This window comes from Ambystoma mexicanum, chromosome 7p, assembly GCF_040938575.1.
Source record: "Ambystoma mexicanum isolate Mex_15411 chromosome 7p, UKY_AmexF1_1, whole genome shotgun sequence".
In the NCBI taxonomy this organism is placed as follows: Eukaryota; Metazoa; Chordata; class Amphibia; order Caudata; family Ambystomatidae; genus Ambystoma; species Ambystoma mexicanum.
Window position 1 is genome coordinate 102660484 of NC_090939.1, and position 20271 is coordinate 102680754.

At 46.0% G+C, this 20271-nt stretch overlaps 1 protein-coding gene and 1 pseudogene across 1 annotated transcript in view; one reads left to right on the top strand and one right to left on the bottom strand.

Annotated features, from left to right (window-relative positions):
- The window catches only part of LOC138525735 (V-set and immunoglobulin domain-containing protein 10-like), a 437483-nt gene that overhangs the window by 146344 nt on the left and 270868 nt on the right, over positions 1 to 20271 (bottom strand). The gene's annotated exons all lie outside the window — the stretch shown is intronic.
- Positions 4867 to 5555, top strand: LOC138526511 (uncharacterized; annotated as a pseudogene).

Below are 20271 nucleotides of genomic sequence, written 5' to 3' on the forward strand. Positions count from 1 at the left end.
AAGACTCACTGTGCGGGGTCGGTATGGCTCCTGCCAGCACTTGGGGGAGAGCCCCCTCGATGATCAGGGGTGCCTGTGTCGCTCCTCTGGTCCCACGGGCCAGCCCGCTCCTCCTTCCTCCTTGAGCCCCTCCGTTCCAAAAGGGCCTCTAGCAGCCCAAACAGTGGCTACCAACTGCACGAACAAAGTCTCGGGGCCCTCTGGAGTAGGGGGTGTGTGCGAAACAGTCCTGTAGCTGAACAGTACCACCGGGTGAACCACGCTGCGCTCAGGGGCCACCCACCTTCTCCCCTGCACGCGTACCTTCACACGAAGCAGGCAGGATGTCGCTCGATGCAGCATGCAGACAAGGAGTGCCTGCTGGGACCCGCTCCACTCCTCAGCTCATCCAACAATTCGGGCTGTGATATACCGCCCCCCAAACGTCGCCGGGTATTCAGCCTCCACCCGGGGGCCCGCCGCCTCCGTGCTCCTTGGCGCGCGGAGATCGCCAGCGGTGCGCTGCAATCAAATCTGAGACCGCTGATGTCTCCGCCAGCACCGCCGATCCCCCGCTCCCCTGCGGGCTCGGCGCTGAACCTCTCCCGGCGCCGCGCTCACCAGGGCTCCTCGCAGGGAGCTGGGCCACCAATCGCTGCTACTCCGCTGGCCCCCCTTCCGCGGAGATCCTCAGCTGCCGACAGGCACTTCCCCAGGGAGATTGCAGTGCCAGAGCTCCCTGTCTTTTCAGGCACGCCACCCCCTCCTCCACTCACTCCGAGAGCGATGGCCGCCGTCGCACCACAAAGGCCCCACAGACCCGGGGGGCTTCCGACGGGGTATGCTCCGGAACGGTTTTCAACCCTAGCCCGGGGTTTTTCTGCTCAACTCCTCTTCCAGCGACACTGCGGGGAAACATGCAGTGCTCACAGCGGGTCCGCAGCCGGTGTGGTGGGCACCTTTCATCGGCCAGGTCCGGAGAGCGCCGTCGGCACATCTACACTGTGCCGGTGGCCATCTTGGAATTACAAGGGTTGCTTTTTTTAAACCCTCATAAAATGGCTAGCTCATCGACCACATGGATTAACCCTTCATTTTATCAAACTACTGCCCAATCTGTACAAGAATTGAGCAGTAAAAACACTCCTTTCGAGAAGCCCCACCACCTCTCCGGTGGCACTTTACTGCACAAGCCAAATACCACAGCTAAACGAAGTAGTTTGAAAATCATTAAGCTGCCCTGAAGGTTTTGCTTTGAACGACTTTTAGCATACTGTCCTCCCCCCATCCTTCCACAGACATGTTGTGCTTTTAGAACCCACCTTTGTGACTACACACACAGCACACCCGCTGACCCTGCCACTCAACCATGCGTACCCAACTCTGCCGACTGTTCCGATCACATATTACTAATCACCCTGCTCTTCTTGCCTATAATCACAGCCCAGGTAGGCACTTCTATATTACCAGCTTGCAATGCGTCCCTCCCTCTTCCAACCCAAAACCTCCTGAGATTAACTCACCATGCTGCATAGCCATGATGCACCCTGTACACGTGGGAGCGCTAGTGATCAACACAGCCAAATCCTTGCTGCTCAGGGGTTCAATAATGCCAAGGGCACATACTCCATTAAAACACCTGGAGCTTTACAAAGCTTTGGATACGCCATTCACTTTGTCAACTGTGATCTAAAAGTGTTGAGATTCATGGAGGAATAAACATGTTTGACCTAGTAAATGGATGCAACCATTACACTGGGAGCGATAGTTTATCCGCAAACCATTGTGAACGTGTGCGGCAGCATACAATCTACCCACCCCTCCCATGGAGCCCACCCTGCAAGTGGGAATATACTAATACACCACCTGCTTTATAACAGGACATTCATTGTCCCCCCTAGAACTCTGTAACCTACGTTTTGGAATCCATGGGTATAAATGAGATATTTGATGAAGATGATCCATGCCACAGCGTTCAAATCTTTCCAGGATTCGCCAGAAGCATGGGAAAAGACCAATGCACAATGCATATGTAGAATGTACAGTACTCTGAATCCACACAGGACAGATACAGGTATCCAACAAAAATTGCATACAAAAATAAATAAACCTGGTCCTGAGTGGAGGGCTGCCTGGGACTGTAACTTCCTCTTGTGACCCCTTGGTTGGGGTCACGAGAGGAAGTTACAGTTTGCTTGGGATGCTGTGTGGCTGAGACTGACAGAAGCACCAGCCATAGTGCCGGGCATACTAGCTGACGGTTTTGTCAGTCACAGCTGCCTGTCTTCATCATGGCTAGGGTGGCCAACTGTCCCGGATTTTGCGGGATTGTCGCAAAGTCGGGACAACCTGCGTCCCGCACAGCCACTCTGCAAACTGAAGTGTGCATGTACCCAGCACGTACTGCCGCCTGCTGCTTACTTTCTCTCAATGGCACTGAAACCCTGGCTCCTTTTGAGCAGCAGGTCGAGCTGTGACGCTCGGACACCTGGCTTAATTGAAATGCTAATGCTTTGTTCCTGGGGTCCTGATGGTCATGTTTGCAGTTAAAAAACGTGAACATCACCGCCCAAGGACAAACCATTTGCATTTCGATTAAGCCAGGAAGTAAGAGCCATTAAAAAAATGTGCATTAAAAATGGGGCGGGCCAAAAGTGAATGCTGTGACGTCATCACCACCTTGTGGGCAGATGTCCCGCGAAAGACTATCAAAGAGTTGGCCATGGCGGCAGGCAAATGTCCCGTCGTGGTGTGGTGGGACCGGTGGAGGCGGGGGGCTGGGCAGAACCCAGCCCCACCTTTTGGAGACTGCTGGGGCTCGGTCCTGCATACAGTCATGCAGCGTTCAGTCTGACATTCCCCAAAGCTCACGAGCGCCACTCTAGAACACCTTTGACTAGGTGCAGAGTGTGGCCAGCAGGCTGGTACCCAAAGCTGGACGACGACCCAGACATGTCCATGAACAGATGTAGCGAATGTCGTGTCAGCGCCAAAAGACTGCAGGCCACCCCAGCACCATTTCTACGTTCCATGATTTGTATTTAAAATGACGAATATAACTTTAACTCCAGAACATATTGTTCCTCGGATCAAAATAAATGGCTTTCCTCGCACTACAATTAACAGTCAACAGGGAGTTCTGTCAGAGCGGGTAAACAATGGTAACCACTTCCTGTGAGGTCACTGGTGTCGCTGCAACACGGAAGCGGCAGAATCTTCCAGCGTGTCTCCTGCCAGCAGAGCCTTCTCTGACACCGCTGAGCCGAGTGACGAGGGACCCGGCCGGGGAATCTACACTGAACTGTTTACAACACCAAGAGCTGGGGGAGGGGTAGAAGGATCCGACCAATCAGAGCAAAGCCCGCCGTGAAACACGATCCTCGAATGTTCTCAATGGGCGAAGCACTAAGTGGCTTCTGCAGGCAGCAGAGTTGCATGCTTGCCTGCCAACATTCTGGAACCAAAAAGATGTAGGATTTTCAAGTTTCAAAAATAATAATTCGCGTAACAATGACATCACAGGAAAATACAAAACATGCATTGTTGCCACCATTCAAGCATTCTAAAATACACAACCCATCAAACAGCACAACATGGAAAGATGTTCAAATGTTAAAAATGTATAATTCTGAATAGTAAACACCAAATTTATTTACACAGAAAGTAATCACAGAGAGCTGGTAGGCAACGTTTGCCACTGCTCTGTAGCAGCAGCCTGGGCAATACATATGTATTCCTGCAGTGCAAGTTGAACACTGAATTACATGGAGACGGATACCCCCCCCTCAGTCTGATAGACAGATGCTGTGTGATGGTGTTATGCTCTGCCACTTGTCTTCACTGGTGGTTCACCTAAGGGTCTGAGCCCAATCAAAGTAATCACCTACCAGCCCACTACACAGGCAAATTAATGTGTTGCATGCTTTGTCCTGCAGCCTACGTAGAGTCACATAAATCAACTGCCATTGTAAAAAGCCCTAGGATCTGTCACCCAAATCTGTAGGTGGTAGGACTGCTTAAAAAGCAGTAGGGTTGGCAAGTATGGAGTTGTAGGTTGCCAGTCATTTGGTCGAAAACAATTGGTCCACTGGACAACTGGTCGAATCAATTTGGTCGAAAACCAAATGGTTGCATTTTTTTTTTATTTATTTTTACCCGTTTTTTGGTTTTTTGGGGGGGGTCCCCCCCACCCCCTTTTTTTCTTTCTTTTTTTTTCTACACGAAAACCCACAAAACACATATATAAATAAATAAATAAAAAAATTCGACCATTTGGTTTTCGACCAAATGACGTCGACCAAATTGCAGTCGACCAGTTTGTAGTCGACCAAATGACTGGACAGCGAGTTGTATACATAGGGAGCGTGTCTGAGAGCAGAACAGCATCAGCAAAGGTGCAAGAGAAGCACAGAGGATTCATGTAAAGATTCCAGCTTCACAGACAGAATCCAAGCCTCAGTGGATCCGCGATCCAGAGGGACACAGCTCGAGAGGGATACAAGTTCGAGAGATTGGGTCCCAAACTCCAGGCTCCACAAGGTCCCAGCTGAAGGCAGTCTGGGCTCCTGAGTGCCCCAGTTGCAGGCGTTCTGACCTCCTGAGGGTCCAAGCTCCAGAGGGTCCCAGAGGGTCCCTGGCCAGATCCATTTGGTCTGACCGCCTGCGAGTTCCAGCAAAGAAGGCCCCAGATATAGGTGGTCTGTCCTCCCAAATATCCATCTTCAGTGGATCTGAGTTCCCGAGAGTCCTTGTACCACACATCCGAGCTCCGGGGGTGGTGGGTGTTAGCTTAAAGAGGTCTAAACTCGAACAACGTTCTCAACTCAAGAAGTTCCCCTACCCTGCCACAGGTAGTCTGAGTTCTGGAGGGCCCACACAGCACGCACCATGGGTCTTTTCTTCAGCTTATTGTACGAGACATGCAAGGGATTTATGGTCTTAAAGCACAGATCTTGATGCTGGGTCTCGACGCTGCAGGAAAAACGACAATCAAGAAACTTAAGCTAAACAAGACTGTCACCACCATCCCGACCATTGGATTCAACGTTGAGACAGCAGAGCCCTTCAGGAACGTGTCCTTCACCGTCTGGGATTTCGGTGGCCAAGACAAGATCAGAGCACTGTGGAAACACTACTTCATCAACACGGACAGCCCGGTGTTTGTGGTGGACAGCGCCGACCCAGAGAGGCTTCAGGAGGCCCACTCTGAGCTGGAGGCCATCATTGAGAACAACGACATGCAGGGCGTTCCCTTCGTGGTCCTCACCAACAAGCAGGACTTGTCAGGAGCCTGCAGCTCCTCAAAGCTGGTAGATAAGATGGGACTTCGGAAGCTGCATGGCCATGAGTGGCAAGTGCAAGGATGCTGTGCCACCACCGGGGATGGGCTGGTGGAAGGTGTGGAGAAGCTCACGTCGGTGGTCAAGCAGAACCGGAAGACCAGATCAATATGATGACAGAAAGGACTACTTACACACACCCATGTGCAGTAAATTGCAAAGGCTCCAGCCATCAACTACAGGGGACTGGCGGCTCAGTCTCAACTGGCACATGTCTACACTGTGTTGGGCAGCGAGTACCCCGGCAACTACAGGGAAGTGGTGATTACACGTGTACGCTTTGTTTTGGGGCAAGAGGTCCAGGTGTGCAGAAAAGATCCCAGATGCTCTGATATCCTGCAGGAATGCAATGATAAGACGACCTCTCACAGATTTAAAACTAAAGACCACCCTTTAAATGTTTGTAGCCAATTTTGTTCAGTTTTCCTCTCCCTTTATTCCAAGAGATGTGTTTCCTTGATTCCGCATGGTATACTAGAATGGCATATCTTAAAATGGCAGCATGAAGATTCCAGTGCATATGTCACAGGGAAGGTTTTTGGGTTTTCAGCGTATGTTGTGTTGCTCTGCTTTCATACTACCAAATCGGCACCGCAGTATTTTCAGAGCGCCTGGTCCTTGTCTATGACGTATTGTGACCCCGCCCGCGCTCTCTAGACCTTGATCTACTTGAGGAACAGTGAGCAAAAAGAGGAACGCAAGAGGCAGAGTGGGGAGAGAATGTTCATTTGTATGTACATGACTACAATTATTTATTTATAAGTGCTTTATGGAAAAGTATTATTTCTGTTTAAAGCCAATGCATCAATCAATGAATTCTAAGGGATGCACATTTTCAGTTTTAAAAATAAACCTTTGGCCTGCCAAGCATAAAATACTTCCTGACCAGCAGCTCGTTCTGCAGTGTTGCCGTCATGATAAACACAGGTTGTCTTGTTGCTGTTTGAGTACTGTGTATGTATACCCTTGTTTGCAACAAGTACGCCCAGATTAGAGGAGGGCGTTCCTGACAATGAGAAATACACTAACACGGGTGCATTTCTCAGCAATATTAACATACTGAAAAACGCTTTCACCCCTTAACTGTTACCAATGCAATTTCAATGTCACCAATGTGTACGTATACATACATATACATATATATGTATACACACCCATAATAATAAACATGTTTTTTTTAAATGTGATGTCTCATTTTTGACATGCAGGTGAATGACAGCATGGTGCATGTGTGGGGGAAGAAAGAATGAAGGTCAGAGAGCTTTGCTATACCAAATGAAAAGTGAGATAGCTGATCCCTTATGTCAGGTGCTGCCATTATATGCCCAGTGACGTCCACTATATGCCAGAATGCGACAGCAAATGCCTATGCTCTGCCCAGGTATTCCATCACTGTACTTTACGGGTAATGCCATGCTATGCCAATGTGCACCGTTCATTGACAGGCACTGACATCATATGGCATGTGCTGTAGTGTCCTGATTTCCCCAGGTATTCACATAATATAGCAGGCATGGTTATGTTAGGCACTAGGCAGCATTCTAAAAGGGCAACGTCTGGACTAAGGGAATGGTGTGAATGGATTAATTTGCGAAGAACTACAGCAGTGTTTGGCAGTGGTGTTGTGTGTGTATGTTGTCTAGAGAAACGTGGAAGCAGGGCTTCAGAGGGGGGCTCTGGAAAGGGGGATTGGACACTTTGTGCTGGGTGTGGCCTAAACGAGAGCCAGGTGACTTAGACAAGGGCCACCTGCCTCCAACAAACAATTGTGTGCCCTGAGGCCCATGGCCCTGTGGCGCTTTACAAAAATGCAAATAAATAAATAAATACATCACGAGGCCCAGCAAACATGTGCTTTGGGCCACCCAGCATGGTCCTCGGTGTCCTTGTTTGCATGGAGTCCACCCATTGAAAATAAAACTCCCTTTGGCTCGGTTTCCAAATAATCCGCTGTCTGTAAAAAAAAACGCCCTGCGTCGCGGTTTAAGCAATTCAATCTGAGTAAATCACCCAGGCCCAGCGTGCTTAATAGTTCTTAGTGCTCCTTTAGTGTTTGATCTCCCCTGCTGTCTGCCTTGCTGTGATAACCTGACACTAGTAATCCCCTGCAGGGAAGGGCTAAGGGTATGCATATTGTAGTATCCTATATGTTATGAATGATGTCTGAGTGAGTGCAAGAGCTGCTGTGTTGGAATGCTAGTGGAGCTTGGAGTGTTGGGGCACCTGGGAATTCCATGGTAGAGGGTTGGGGACTTGGGGCTGGGCAGGGAACCAGGGTAGAAGCTGCTGATCTTATCTCTCCTACTTTCTGAACTGAACCTGTAACTAAGAGAATAAAGCGTGTTCCTTTTTCTACATCCCTGGGTCAGCCTGGTTCCTGCTCCTTGTGTTACTGGCCCAGGGTAGATCCTGCAGGAGGCAGGGTACATCACATACCTCCTCAAACTAAAGTCTGTGTCATTTGAACTTGACTTTTGCTGTCCAAAGACAGATCTGAAGGTGTTAATGCATCCCTCACTTCTTCAGTAATCCCTGAAATCACCCAGGAGAGCACACGCGAGGAAGGGGGTGGGAGGGACAAATAGCACCTATGTAAAGTACTACCAAGAGCATTTTGGGAACATAAAAATGAGCACAAATGTTGTTATAGGACAGATCTGTGACAGTGATTCAAGCCTGAAACCCATCTGAGCACATAATTGCCCCTGGCCGTTGTGGTGATTAAATTCATAATAACACCCTAGCAGTCAAGCGACAGCAAACTGCGAGCCATATATATATAAACATTGGAGGGAGCTATCCTTTGGAAGTCAGGCGTTGGCTGTCTTGCTTTAGCAGACATCCAGCTTCATTGCACACATTTTGTTCACAGCAGTGCCTACTGTGCACTGGTCGCTGGGTGCTACTCGTGGACTAAAGTTGTGCTGGGTGCTACTAGGAGGTACTAGTGCCGTAGCTCAATGACAGTTTGTGGAGGCTCCCTGGGGGCTCTGTGCTGCCTAGCCCTGGCCCACTTAAAGCCCTGCTAGAAGTCCTCTTCAATGGGGTCTATTTGGTGCGCCTTGTCCTGTGAGGGGAGCATTTGCTGGCTGGGCGTGTGTGGTGGGTGCAGTGCGGCTGTGTCTTCAGTGTGTCTATGAGGTACATGTTTATGAGCTACACCCAAGGTTAGATGAGTCGTGGTCAGTGCTGTGCATAAGGCATTGATACACACTGTGTGGAGTGGGGGTCATGAGAAGGTATATGAAAAAAGCATACGATTTTAGAGGTAGGGTGTGTTTGTCTTTTATGCTGCGAAGGGGGCAGTTGTCACATTGTTGGCATGTACAGCCAAGTACTTGTGAATGGAGCAGTTCTGTGTGTTGTTGTGAACATGCCTGTTTTTGAGTGGTAAAAGGTATTAGGGGGTAAGGTTGTGAACGGAAATGTTGTCTTGGGTTCTGTGTGTGGGGTCACCTCATGTAAATCGGGGAATTGTCTTGGGAAAAGTCAGAAGGGTAGAGCGGTAGTGTTGCTGTTTCAAAAGACTTATAGGTTTATTAAAAACACAAGGTTCTTCAGTTGCATGAGTCTTTATGGCAGATTTTTTTTAATTGAAGAATTTTTCACCGATTTTTAATTTCAGTGCAGCTTTAAAATACAGTGAGAAGCCCTCGAAGACCCCTTACCCCAGCCCCGCACACATCCCCCAAAAATTATCCCTTTCCCCAAACATACTATTTGTAATTTTTTTAGCTGTATATTAGGTGCTGGAAAATGTGTGATTGGAATATTCTGCAATGAAATCACTGGATCAGGTGCCTCCATATATGAAGAATTAGAGGGCAGACAGAGGATCACATTTCAGTAATAGAATTCACTGTCCACTGAGTTCAGCAAATGTTTAATACACCCCATCCAACATTTTCACCAAGTGCACATCCCATCCTCCTTTCGCGATCCCCCTTTTCTAAGGGGGGAGGAGGTTGGGGGTCCTACATGCTCTACGCTATCCACTCCTACCCCACCAGCATTTTAAACCTGCTAACCTAAGTAGTGCATGGGAGGCAATCTCCCTTAGACTGACCAGCCTCTGACCGTCAATGATGTCATCGCAGGAAAGGGCAGGACTGGAAGTGAAATCTCTGCAAGTGCTACGCACAAATGTCACAGGTTTCGGAGCCCTTTTTGCATGTGCAGGAGCTTTGAGTAGTTCAAGTTGTTGGCAGATCTAGACAAGTCGCGTTTGATTTGCAGGTAGTGGATCACAACCGGGAGTCGTGAGGCCTGATGAAACCAAGAAAACGTGGTTATGAAGTTAAAGGATCGTGTTTATGGGGACGTGATGGCTGTTTCAGATAAGGGGGGACTGCGACAAGACAGTGAATGCGTCAGATGCAACATGCATGCAAGTTCTTCCGCGAGCGTTTGTATGTAGAGGGTTGATGGAAACAATACTGCGTCTTGTCCTATAGTCAATACAGCAATGCAAGTCCAAGAAAGTCTCTCCCAAGTAGGACTGGGCTAGTCAAGGTTCAATGGAACGTGCTCTGGGAGCATGCGTGCCACTTTCCATTCAGCACCAGCTGGGCATTACACCCACTTTCCAAGTTCTGCCTCGGTTCTGTCGGGCTGATAGAGAGCAGGGTACAGGGAGAGTAAGGGATAGGTTTGCAGTATTCTGGGTGGGGGAGGCCCAGCTACAGAGAAAAAGTGCATGTCCACAGCACAGTATCTCTAGACAGCACAGGACCAATGCTGCAGCATGCACCCAGAGGTGTATGGGGTGCTGCGCCCCATCATGTGTGCCAGGGAGTGCTGCTGGGTCAGCAGGTGTGTGCTCGGGCCAGGTGTGTCATGACTGGTGTCCATTGAAGCTGCTGCTGGGCTAGGGATTGCAGTTTTGGTCACTGCTCATCTTTGAAACTGTGACTTCTAGCCCGACTGTCAGGTAAACCCGCTGATAAGATCTGCTCTGGTACAGTGGAGTCAGGAGCCACTTTGAAGGTAAGCCCTTTACTAGGGCTCAAGGTACAGACTCAGGATGACAGGTACACAGAGGGGGAACACCCACCAACCCCCTTACTCTGGGCCAGGCTCTCTTAAAATGACTTATACAGCATCTCCTGGGGCGTTCACACCACAACATTCCCCGGGCATTCATTCCACAGGCATCCTATCAAGCAAGCATTCATGCAGGACCCAGGCAGCAAAACACAAGACATAACACACTCCTCAGATGGCAGCAATTCATAGGAAAGGGGTCATGAGACAGGTTCACCTCCTATAATCCTTTCAAGCTAAATCTTCATGATAAGTGCTAATGTTGGAATTGCAAACTGTGATGGGCGATATGAAATAGTAAAGCTAAGGCTGCACCACATCTCACAGCACCTGTTAAGCCAATTTACGAACGAAAAGGTGAACTAAACAATGTTAAACATATACAAAACTGCCTGCTTGCTTGACATTCAAAACAGTTTCACTTGGTTTGCTAAACTGCTATTTGTATTCAAATCATGGCAAACATGCTGCATGTCGGCTTCAAATAAAAACAACCACCCCAAAGAGGACTGTACAGAGATCTCAACTCGTGCCTTTGTCACATGTGAATAGGGCATCCAGCCCTGCCTCCCTTTCTTGAGTGCTGTCACTGCCCAGCTCCGCATATGCAATGGAAAAGCAAAACTCTTGAGTTCCAGAATGCAGAGCAATGCGCAGAAGAGGATGCGCCACCCACAGCTGCCATGGGGCGCATATAGTTCTAGATGAGCTCTTTAGGCACCCCAGAGCCGTTGTCACATATAGCACCTTTACTGGAATTGTGCCCTGCACTTGGGCGTTCCAATACTGCCGACAACTGACGTTGTCCAATATAACGTGAGCAGTGCCGCCAGTCCAGGTTTTCTTTTGCTTTGCATTGTGGTACCTGTAGTTCAGGGCTTACGATAGACATAGCAAACGAAATGGGTGTAAGAATGCAAAGAAACAAGCAAGACAGGGCATGGTGTGAGGGAACATTTTTGCATCACAATCACCATAGAGAATAAGTACACAATGATGGAAATGAAGTTAAGTCTTGTCTTTGTAGCAAATAACGTTTTACAGTTAAGGATGTCTAGGTGACAATTTATTTTTTTATTTTTTTTTTTTATTGTATATGGTTTACAAAAAACCTTTACAAATAGAACAAACTTTATAATTAAAAACAAAATAGTAAAAAAAAAAAAAAAAAAAGAAAAAGATAAACATTCATTGCTTTGCATTTGCATTTGAAAAAAGAAGAAAAAGAAAATACCCGCTAAAGAAATACGAAATTACAGATTTACATAAGTTGCAAGAGTTAGCAAATTTTACAGAAAAGGGACAGACAATAGATAATCAACCGGTTTCAGATTTGAAATTTGATTGTCTAAGATTAGTCAAGTCAATATAAAGTACTAGTTACAGAGAATAACAGATAGAATAAATACAAGGTATAAAATATGAAATACATTGCTCATATTAAAAAACACTGTGCTCCTATAGTAAAAAATTCATAGTTCCAAGAATAGGGGCAAAAATCAGACCAAAGGGGCATATAGGTCAAGGGCTCTGATAAAGCCCGCCACAGCCAGACCAACCTTGATGTTCGAGATTGAGAGACATTGTGACCAAATCCAATTGTCTACCCCAAGTCGCCCCATAACATTAAAAATGCCTAGATATTTGTCCCTTAAAGAGGTCAAAGCCTTGCAATCAAGAATGAGATGCCGAGAAGTTTCAGTGACCCCCAAAAGTTTGCAAAAACGACAGGTGGGATCCAAATCAGAAAACTTCTTCCTTTTACGTAGGACTTCCCGAGTGGGAAGAAGGTTCCATCTGAGTTTTATAAGAAGAGAGCGGTAGTGTCTATTAGGAAATTGGAACAAAATAAAGGACATCACACCTCTCTTCTTATGATCAAATTGAAGATCACTCAGTGAGGAATAACCATGAAGTTTTTCGATAGTGTTACTCCAATCATGGCTGAACAGAGACTCCTTTACCTTGTTAGGGTTTGTAAGTAATGTATCCCTGTCGGAGGATATGTCCATCAGGGTCTTATCGCAGAGAGTGGAGAAAAGATGGAGATATATGTTATGGCCCGAGTGTGTCTGGGAAAAAATCATGTGGCCCATATCAGCATATAAAGTATCGGGTCTGGGGGAAAGCAAGGCTGAGAACAATGAGAGAACCTTCCAAAGAATCCTAGCTCGTAGAGAAACCAGACCCAACTCATATCTAATGGCAACAGTAGGAATTGAATTGGGCAGTTTTAAAACTTTCCTCCAGTAAATACCTTCAAGAGAGTCCCAGAAGGGCAGAAGTGTAAGGTAATGGAGTTCCATACCATACAATAACTTTGGAGTCACCTTACCCTTGAAAAAGTCTACCACAGGTTTGAGGGAAAACGTACAATATTTATTCTCCAAAGTACGTGATTGGGAGATGAGAGGGAGCAGTTTCTGTCTAAGAAATCGTCTCAGTTCTATCACCGATGGTTGGGCCAAGATCAAAAAGCCCAAATAGACGATTTTGTTAACTCGAGAAATGTTTGTTCCCCCCATTTTCCATACTTTGTTGTTTCGGGTTCTCCCCTTTGAGAATTCCATGATACGTGTTTTACCAGGATTGATCTTCAGCCCATTTAGCAGTGCGTACTGTTCAAATTTACACAGGAGCCTCTGCAGGCCCACTTTGGTCTGGTCGAACAAGAGAAAGTCATCGGCATATGCCAACCATGAGAATCTCAGGTCCCCAAGTTTAGCACTCACCATGCCTGCATTTTTCAGGAAGTTATCCACATCCGCCAAATAGAGGATAAATAGACAGGGAGCTAACGAGCAACCCTGTCTCACCCCGATACGCGTCCTAATCCTCCTAGAGAGAGTACCAGCCAAATCGAGCCTGATGTGTACCCCCGAGTTTTCATAGAGGGCCATAATGAGAGAAAGGAGGCCCGCCGGGATGCCCCATTTAGTTAATTTTTCCCATAATCTGGATCTAATGACCAGATCAAATGCATTGGATAAATCAATTGAGGCGACATACAAAGGACCATCAGATTTTCCCCAGGAAGAGGTCTGAAGGGCAGTTATAATAAGACCATTGAGATTGGTAGAGTGGCCGGCCCTAAAGCCAGTTTGGTATTTGGGGAGAATATGATTGTCCCTAATCCATATGTTAAGATGGGAGAGGAGCAGAGAAGCAAAAAGCTTACAGTCCGCGTCTATAAGAGAGATCGGTCTATAATTCTTTACCTCAGAGCGTAAGCCTCTCTTAAAGATTGGGACAATATGGGCCGTATGCCAACTCATAGGGACCTTCCCGGAATTTACTACGTCCTGAAAAAGCAGGAAGAGTAGATTGGCCCAAATCTCGGGCTCGGCTTTGAATGTATTGTTCGTAAGGCCATTTGGGCCTGGCGCCCTAGATTTCTTAGCCTTAGAAATAAGACAGAACACTGTCTCCAGATCAAAAACTGGTTTCCATGCGTCATTCGATGGGTAAATCATCAATGCATCCGAAGCCAAGTCTTCCTCCCCAATATCAAAAAGTTTAGAGTAATAGTCAAACCATTTGGCCTCTGGGATTGCATTAAGCTGATCAGCCATCAATGTGTTATCAAGGCTGGAAACCGAAGCCCAAAAAGCCCTCACATCTCGTTTTATTAGTACTGCAAGCATATACTGTGCGTCATTTTGAATCATAGTAATTTTTCTATGCTTACAGTAGTTTTTGTATTTTTGACGAATGGTTTTAATTTTTGTTGTTTTATCTGCCCAATCCATATCTAGGGCTTGAACATCCCTAATAAGTTTCTTAGTAAGGGCCTTAACATTGGCCAATTGTTGGTCGAAACTATGGTTGTGAGATTTTTTGAAGACCCCTTTCCTTAGCTGGCCATAAATACTACTCTGTAAGACATTGAGAAAACCATCAAAAGAAGAGGTGTTAAAGACTGCTATTTTCCAGCAGAGCGAGGTGTGGTTAAGGGAAGAGATCAGTTTATTATTAAGAACACTGATGTTAAAAGGAGACCACCTTATCCCTGTCCCTTGCCTAACAGTATAAAGCTGAGTGGGTCCACCCTCCGGCAGAAGCTTGGTGAAAAAGGGGCATAGAAATTGAACCCGGAGAATACCATGATCGCTCCATGAATTAAAGGACACCTCGACATTAGAAGAAAATGGAATCAGGGAATGGTCGACAAAGACGTAGTCTAAGGTGGAAAATGAGGACGATCTACGCCAGGTTGGGCAGGAAGGATTAGTAGCATCATAATGGCTGTTAAGACAAGTTAGGCCAATTGAATCCAAAGCCAGATTCCAAGATCGGCCCCATGTAAGTTTTAGTCCTATACGTGGGTCGTCTTCCATAACCAAACCCAGGCCATCATAATTGGATTCCAGACAAAGAGTGCAGTCTGAATTTAGATCGCCCGCCAAAATGAGTTTGCCCATGGGGTGCAGATATCTCCAGGCAAGGATTGTATCAGTTAACTTCTCCAGAAACAATTCGAGAGGAGAGATTCCCATATGCCAGTAAACATTGACCAAGAGAAAGTAACAATTAGAATCCGGAAAAAACACCTCTAAGGCCATAAAGCCAAAAGGTGTATCCGAAAGCTCCTTAGCAACAGAGCCGAAGGAGGTTCTTACCCCTATGATGAGTCCCCCCGATGCGCGGCCTCCCAGGCTAGGTTTGGCACATTGAGAGAAAATATCGAATCCATCAAGAACTGGAGTTGAAAGTAGCCAAGTTTCTTGGAGAAAAAAACAATGCGAAGCCTTAATCACGGCAACCGTTTCTAGGTTCGTGAACAGATGGGAATTACCTCTAGAGTTCCAAGAAAAGAAACTGAAGCTATTTAGATGGCGGGCCTTCGAAGAGGATTCTGATTTAGCGGGAATTAAATCATTTCCATAAGCCTGCGGTGACATGTGCCCAGCTCGCGGAGTCTCCATTAGATTTGGGCAAAAAATGCCTCCGTTGGGGTGGGGGAGTTCTTTCTGGATGGTAGACCATTGTAAGATTACCTCTATATTCAGCCCCCTCTCCGTTATTTTTGGCAAATTGAGAAGAGTCCACTATTTTTGCTTCAAATCCTAGTTGCTTCAACCCTTCCATATGCCCCATGATCAAGTTTAAAACTACCTTCGATCTAAGAATAATATTACTAACATCTACCCGATCATGGAAAGGGAATAAAATGCAATCTATGTCATAGCTAGAGATAAGCGAAAGCGAAGGAAGTTGGTGAAAGATTTTAAGTATGTTACCACGATTTAAACAGATTGGCATATCTTCGCCCCAAAGACTGGAAAGCTGTATAACATCACCAGAACCTTTTGTTGTAGCAGAGACAGGTAAGGACTCAGTAATTTTTTTGGTAAAGTGACCAAGGGGGTCAGCCGCCAGATCACAACCCCTTGCCCCTCTTAGTATAGTCCTATTGTGGTTGACATTTGGCCCCAGTGGAAATCTTTCCCAAGATTTGGAAACGTTCTTATTATGGGCAAAGTCAAACCCAGAGGGGACCGCTTCTCGAGCCGCAGACATACGCATATTTGAGATGCTAAGAGAAGCAAGGTTAAAAGGGGGGAGAGTCGATAAGACATTGTCTGATCGATCTGTCATATCTCCATCCCTCTTAATGCAGTCCATATTAACATGGGGCTCCTCAGGAGCAGACAAGAATGCCGGGTCAGAAGGAGAGAGCCGAGTAGTAGGAACCTCGTCCTGTGACAAGCTTACGTTGGAATTAGACACTGTCACCTTGCTGATCTTGGGAACAAGTAGTGACTGAAATAAATGTTTAACCATATCAATGTTAACCATATTAACAGTCGGCGTAGTTAGAGAAGTGTCCGGATGATTCAGGCTATTTCCAGAAGTTGACTCCAGAGAAGTAGAGGGGAGAATTGCTTCTGGGGCAGAGTCCATAGCCTCCGCTGCAACAATATCAGTAGGCAGTGCTACAGGGTTGGTACTAGTGGATGCTGGTACGGTAAGAGGTGTTATCCGAATGCTAGAAACTGCAATTTCACCAGTACCAACAGTCCTTGGCCCCGCATCTATAGAAGCAGAGGTATTAATCAACATACCCACCGCATCCGTTAAAACAGATGCAGGTGGTAAAATAGGTGGAGCATTGGTGGTATCTGGAGTGGTCACATGAATGGAAGAGGGGATTGGTTCAACAGAGTTATCAGTCCCCTGTGGAACTGCAACAGTGGTTGAAGGGACTAAAGAGTTTGCCATAAAGAGGTTTTTGAAAAATTGATTAGTATACGAAGTAATCTTTTTGACATTCTTCTGATTTTTAGTTTTCTTCATTTGTTGGCTCATTTTCCTTTTCTTTCCTAGACAGGGGGGGACTTTTGGACAGGAATTTTCCTCTGGGGGCTCAGAGGAAATTGCTGCGATTTCTGGAGTTAGGCTAATCATGTTTTCTCCTAAGGATGCGATATGGTCACCTTTAGAACGGACGGCCGACTCTGCAGTCCCACCTGCACATGAACGATCTCGTATAGAGGGTTTGAGGGATACCCTTGGCAGATCCTCCTGTACTTTGTCCTCTCCTCTTTCCGTAGAGAATACAGTCGGGACACTGGGAAGTATATCTGTAGGGTCGTCATCCTCTCGCAGACCATCAGAAGCAGCTCGGGGAGTCATAGAGGAAGGGCCCCGGGAATCAGGATCTAGTGGTTGGAGAACCAGAAGACCCGGGGCCGCATTGGGGTCCACCCCTAAAGTAGTTGCCGTAGTCCCCGTAGGCCCCTGATGTAAATCGTGTATAGGGGCCAAAGGTGGATTGATGGAGGTAGGGTCAAGACCTTGAGTGTTCAAAAATTGATTTTCTTCTTTTATAATTTTTACTAAATCTTCAAATCTATCTAGGCCCTCCAGCCTAGAATATATTTCAGAAAGTATACGTGAATGGGATGTAACCTCTGACCAGATGTTATCATAGAGACTCACAAAGGAACTCAGAACCATATTCAACGCAGAGATAGTTGGATGAGAGAGTTTAATTCTATCATCAACATCTTTAAGGGTATGATGTAGAATAGACTCACTGGGCGGATCAGTTTTGAAGTCCGGAAGAAGACCTCTTTCTTTTAACCAGTTTTGTTTTTCAGTATACTCGTCAATAAAGTTAGTGAGATCTGAAGGGGAACCTGCCCATGATTCATCACAAATTTGTTGTGTTACATTATTTGTTTTGTTAAGATGGGAGTCCAAGTGGCTATCAGCAATAGCCTTATCTGCACATTCTATGATACTGATATCGTCAATATCCTGGACTGAGAGATCTTCAATATCCAGTTTCTTAGCTACGTTAATTAAGTTAGTGTGGGCCGGGGTATGTACTGGAGGAAGAGGGTAAGGAGATTTAGCCAGAGTGCTAGAAACAGATTTCTTACCAAAAAAATGTGTGATGTTTTTCCCCTGGATTGGATTCCCCTGGGTACCTAGATTAATTTTTATTTTTGATATTGAGTTACGGGGCTTGTTGAGAGGGGTTTTGAACGGCAAAGGGATCCCATTAGGGGAGAAGGGAATTCCCACCACACTAGTAGAAAGGTTAACGTGAGAAGAGGATGTGTGCTTAATATCACTAAGTAATACTTTGGATCCTGAAGAGGGTTGAATGTGAGAGATAACAACGCTCCCACTGTCCTTCTTCTCTAATAGTTGTGATACAGTAACTTCTGATTCATCCACCAAGACTGGGGGTATGGGCATACTAGAATTCAGTGAGGCAGTCATTGGAAGAGGGATATTAGGCAAAGGGTTGTTGTCATATGCCATATTGCTTTTTGTCTTTGAGAAACTGACCCCGACCAAAAGATTGGAGGCAAGAGTAGCAGCTAGACGTTCTTCCTGAGTATCTATAGAAATGTCATGTATTCCATTGAAAGTACAGTTATTATGAGCTGTGTTACGTAAAGTGATACCCATAGCATTGCAAACCTCAGGCCTCTCTCTCACATGAATTTGGGCCTGGGCTATGTCCCTTAAAAGGAGAGGGTTATAATGGGCCTGAAGTGGAGCATCATCAGAACTCCCCATAGCAATAGGAATGGGGGTTTCTGGCACAATAACTGTAGATGGCATGGAGGGTATACTGACAATGGGCGGAGGGGACAAAGGAGGTGAGACCTCCATAGCAGTCTGACTTCTAAGTCCCTTACGTGTCATTCAGATAAAACCTCAACCTGACAATTTATAGGAAGGACTAAACTATAAGTCCCAGAATGCAATCTGCTCTGGGGTGAGATGGGCGTGTCAGCTATGCCATTAGACCATTAGACCAATAGTTAAAAGTGTGCTGGAATGCAATCCCCTTTCTGTAGATATGTCTATTCTACAAGCCCTGACCTTCAGGCCCACATCAGCCCGCACATCTGTTGCTTGTAGATCTGCATTCTATTCGGATAAACACACTTCACAACAGTGGAAGGGAGCAAAATGGCATCAGCTAAAAAAAGGACTGGCAGGAAATCTTACAGTGGATGTGGTTCTGTATCTTTTTCAGAATAAAAAGTGTAAAGAAAGGATTACAGTTAGATGAAGAGTGGTCAATAGTGTGTCACTCGGAAGTTGCTTTGCACGAAGGGCACTATGTGGGCAAGCAATCCACTATAAACTGCTTCGCCCGATTGCTAGCTGTGGTTACACCCCTAACGTGTCTGGCTAGGCTAGGCCCTTGACTGGAGTGAGTTTATAACCCACTAGACTGTGCTCTGCCCTTGCTTGCTCCATGAGCATGCGCGATAGGATCCATTAGATGGAAGACAGTGGTACTGAAGCCTTTTTCAGATGTATTGTGGCAGAATGTGTGTACATCATTAACCGACCCTCAGTTTTTATTATCCCTGCATTTCATGTCTGATGATAACGTGACATGATTGTTTTACTGACCCCAGAAGAATGAAACACGCGTCTCTGCAGCAGGCTTTCAGCACACTGAGCTATGCCATCATTTTATTGAGTGGTAAGGGATATGATTTTGCATGTATCTTAATTTAATTATTTGCATTTTTAAAGCGCTCACACAGCCCAGGGGCATCGAGGAGCTGATACAATTTTTTTGTCGATGTTGTCTTAGTTGCATATTTATAACGCGCTTAAATACCCAGAAGTTTCTAAACGCGGAGGGATCGTACCTGTGTTTCGTGTCGTCTTGCTTCCAAAGCGAGCACGTTGCCACTGAGCTATCCTCCCGGGACGATCTGCAAAGACCACACTAATCAATCACTAAATAATATCTCAAAGTATTTCTTTTCACCATGTTCGTCAAGTCTTCGAGCCATTTAAATCAGAGGTGTTTGCAGATTTTATTACATACGTAGTTGTTTCCCTTCTTGGCATTTGACATTCTACTGTGGAAAATGACATTGATTAATTGTCAATCCATGTACTTTGCTGCCTTCCCTTTTACTCATTTTGTACATGCACATTCTTTCGTGCGCAGGGTGATTCATACTTTTTTTTTAACCAAACCTGTTTCTATAAAAATGTGGTATATTGTCAGGTTGACTTGCTATGTGATTTGGTGATTTTCAATACTGCTTTATTGAAAGCAAGACAGCTTTATTGAACACATAGTACATGCGCAGTTTTCAAAGAAAAATCTGCAGAATGCATTGCACATTAGTGTAAAACTAGAGATTGGTTGGGAGTCCATCCAGTTTACTGCCTGTTTTACAGACTGTAGAACCAGGAAATCTGGGCTAAAATGACAGTTTCTTCACTTGACCAAATAATGTGATCCTGGCCAAATCACTGTGCCTTAGTTTTCTTAGCTGGCAAAATGTGTGTCATCCAGATTCTTCTATTTGTGCACTTTCCAAAAAGAATGACTCATGACTAGCTTAACATAGTACAGTATTAAAATGTTCCTAATAATACCATTGACCATTCATATAGTGCATGCTACATG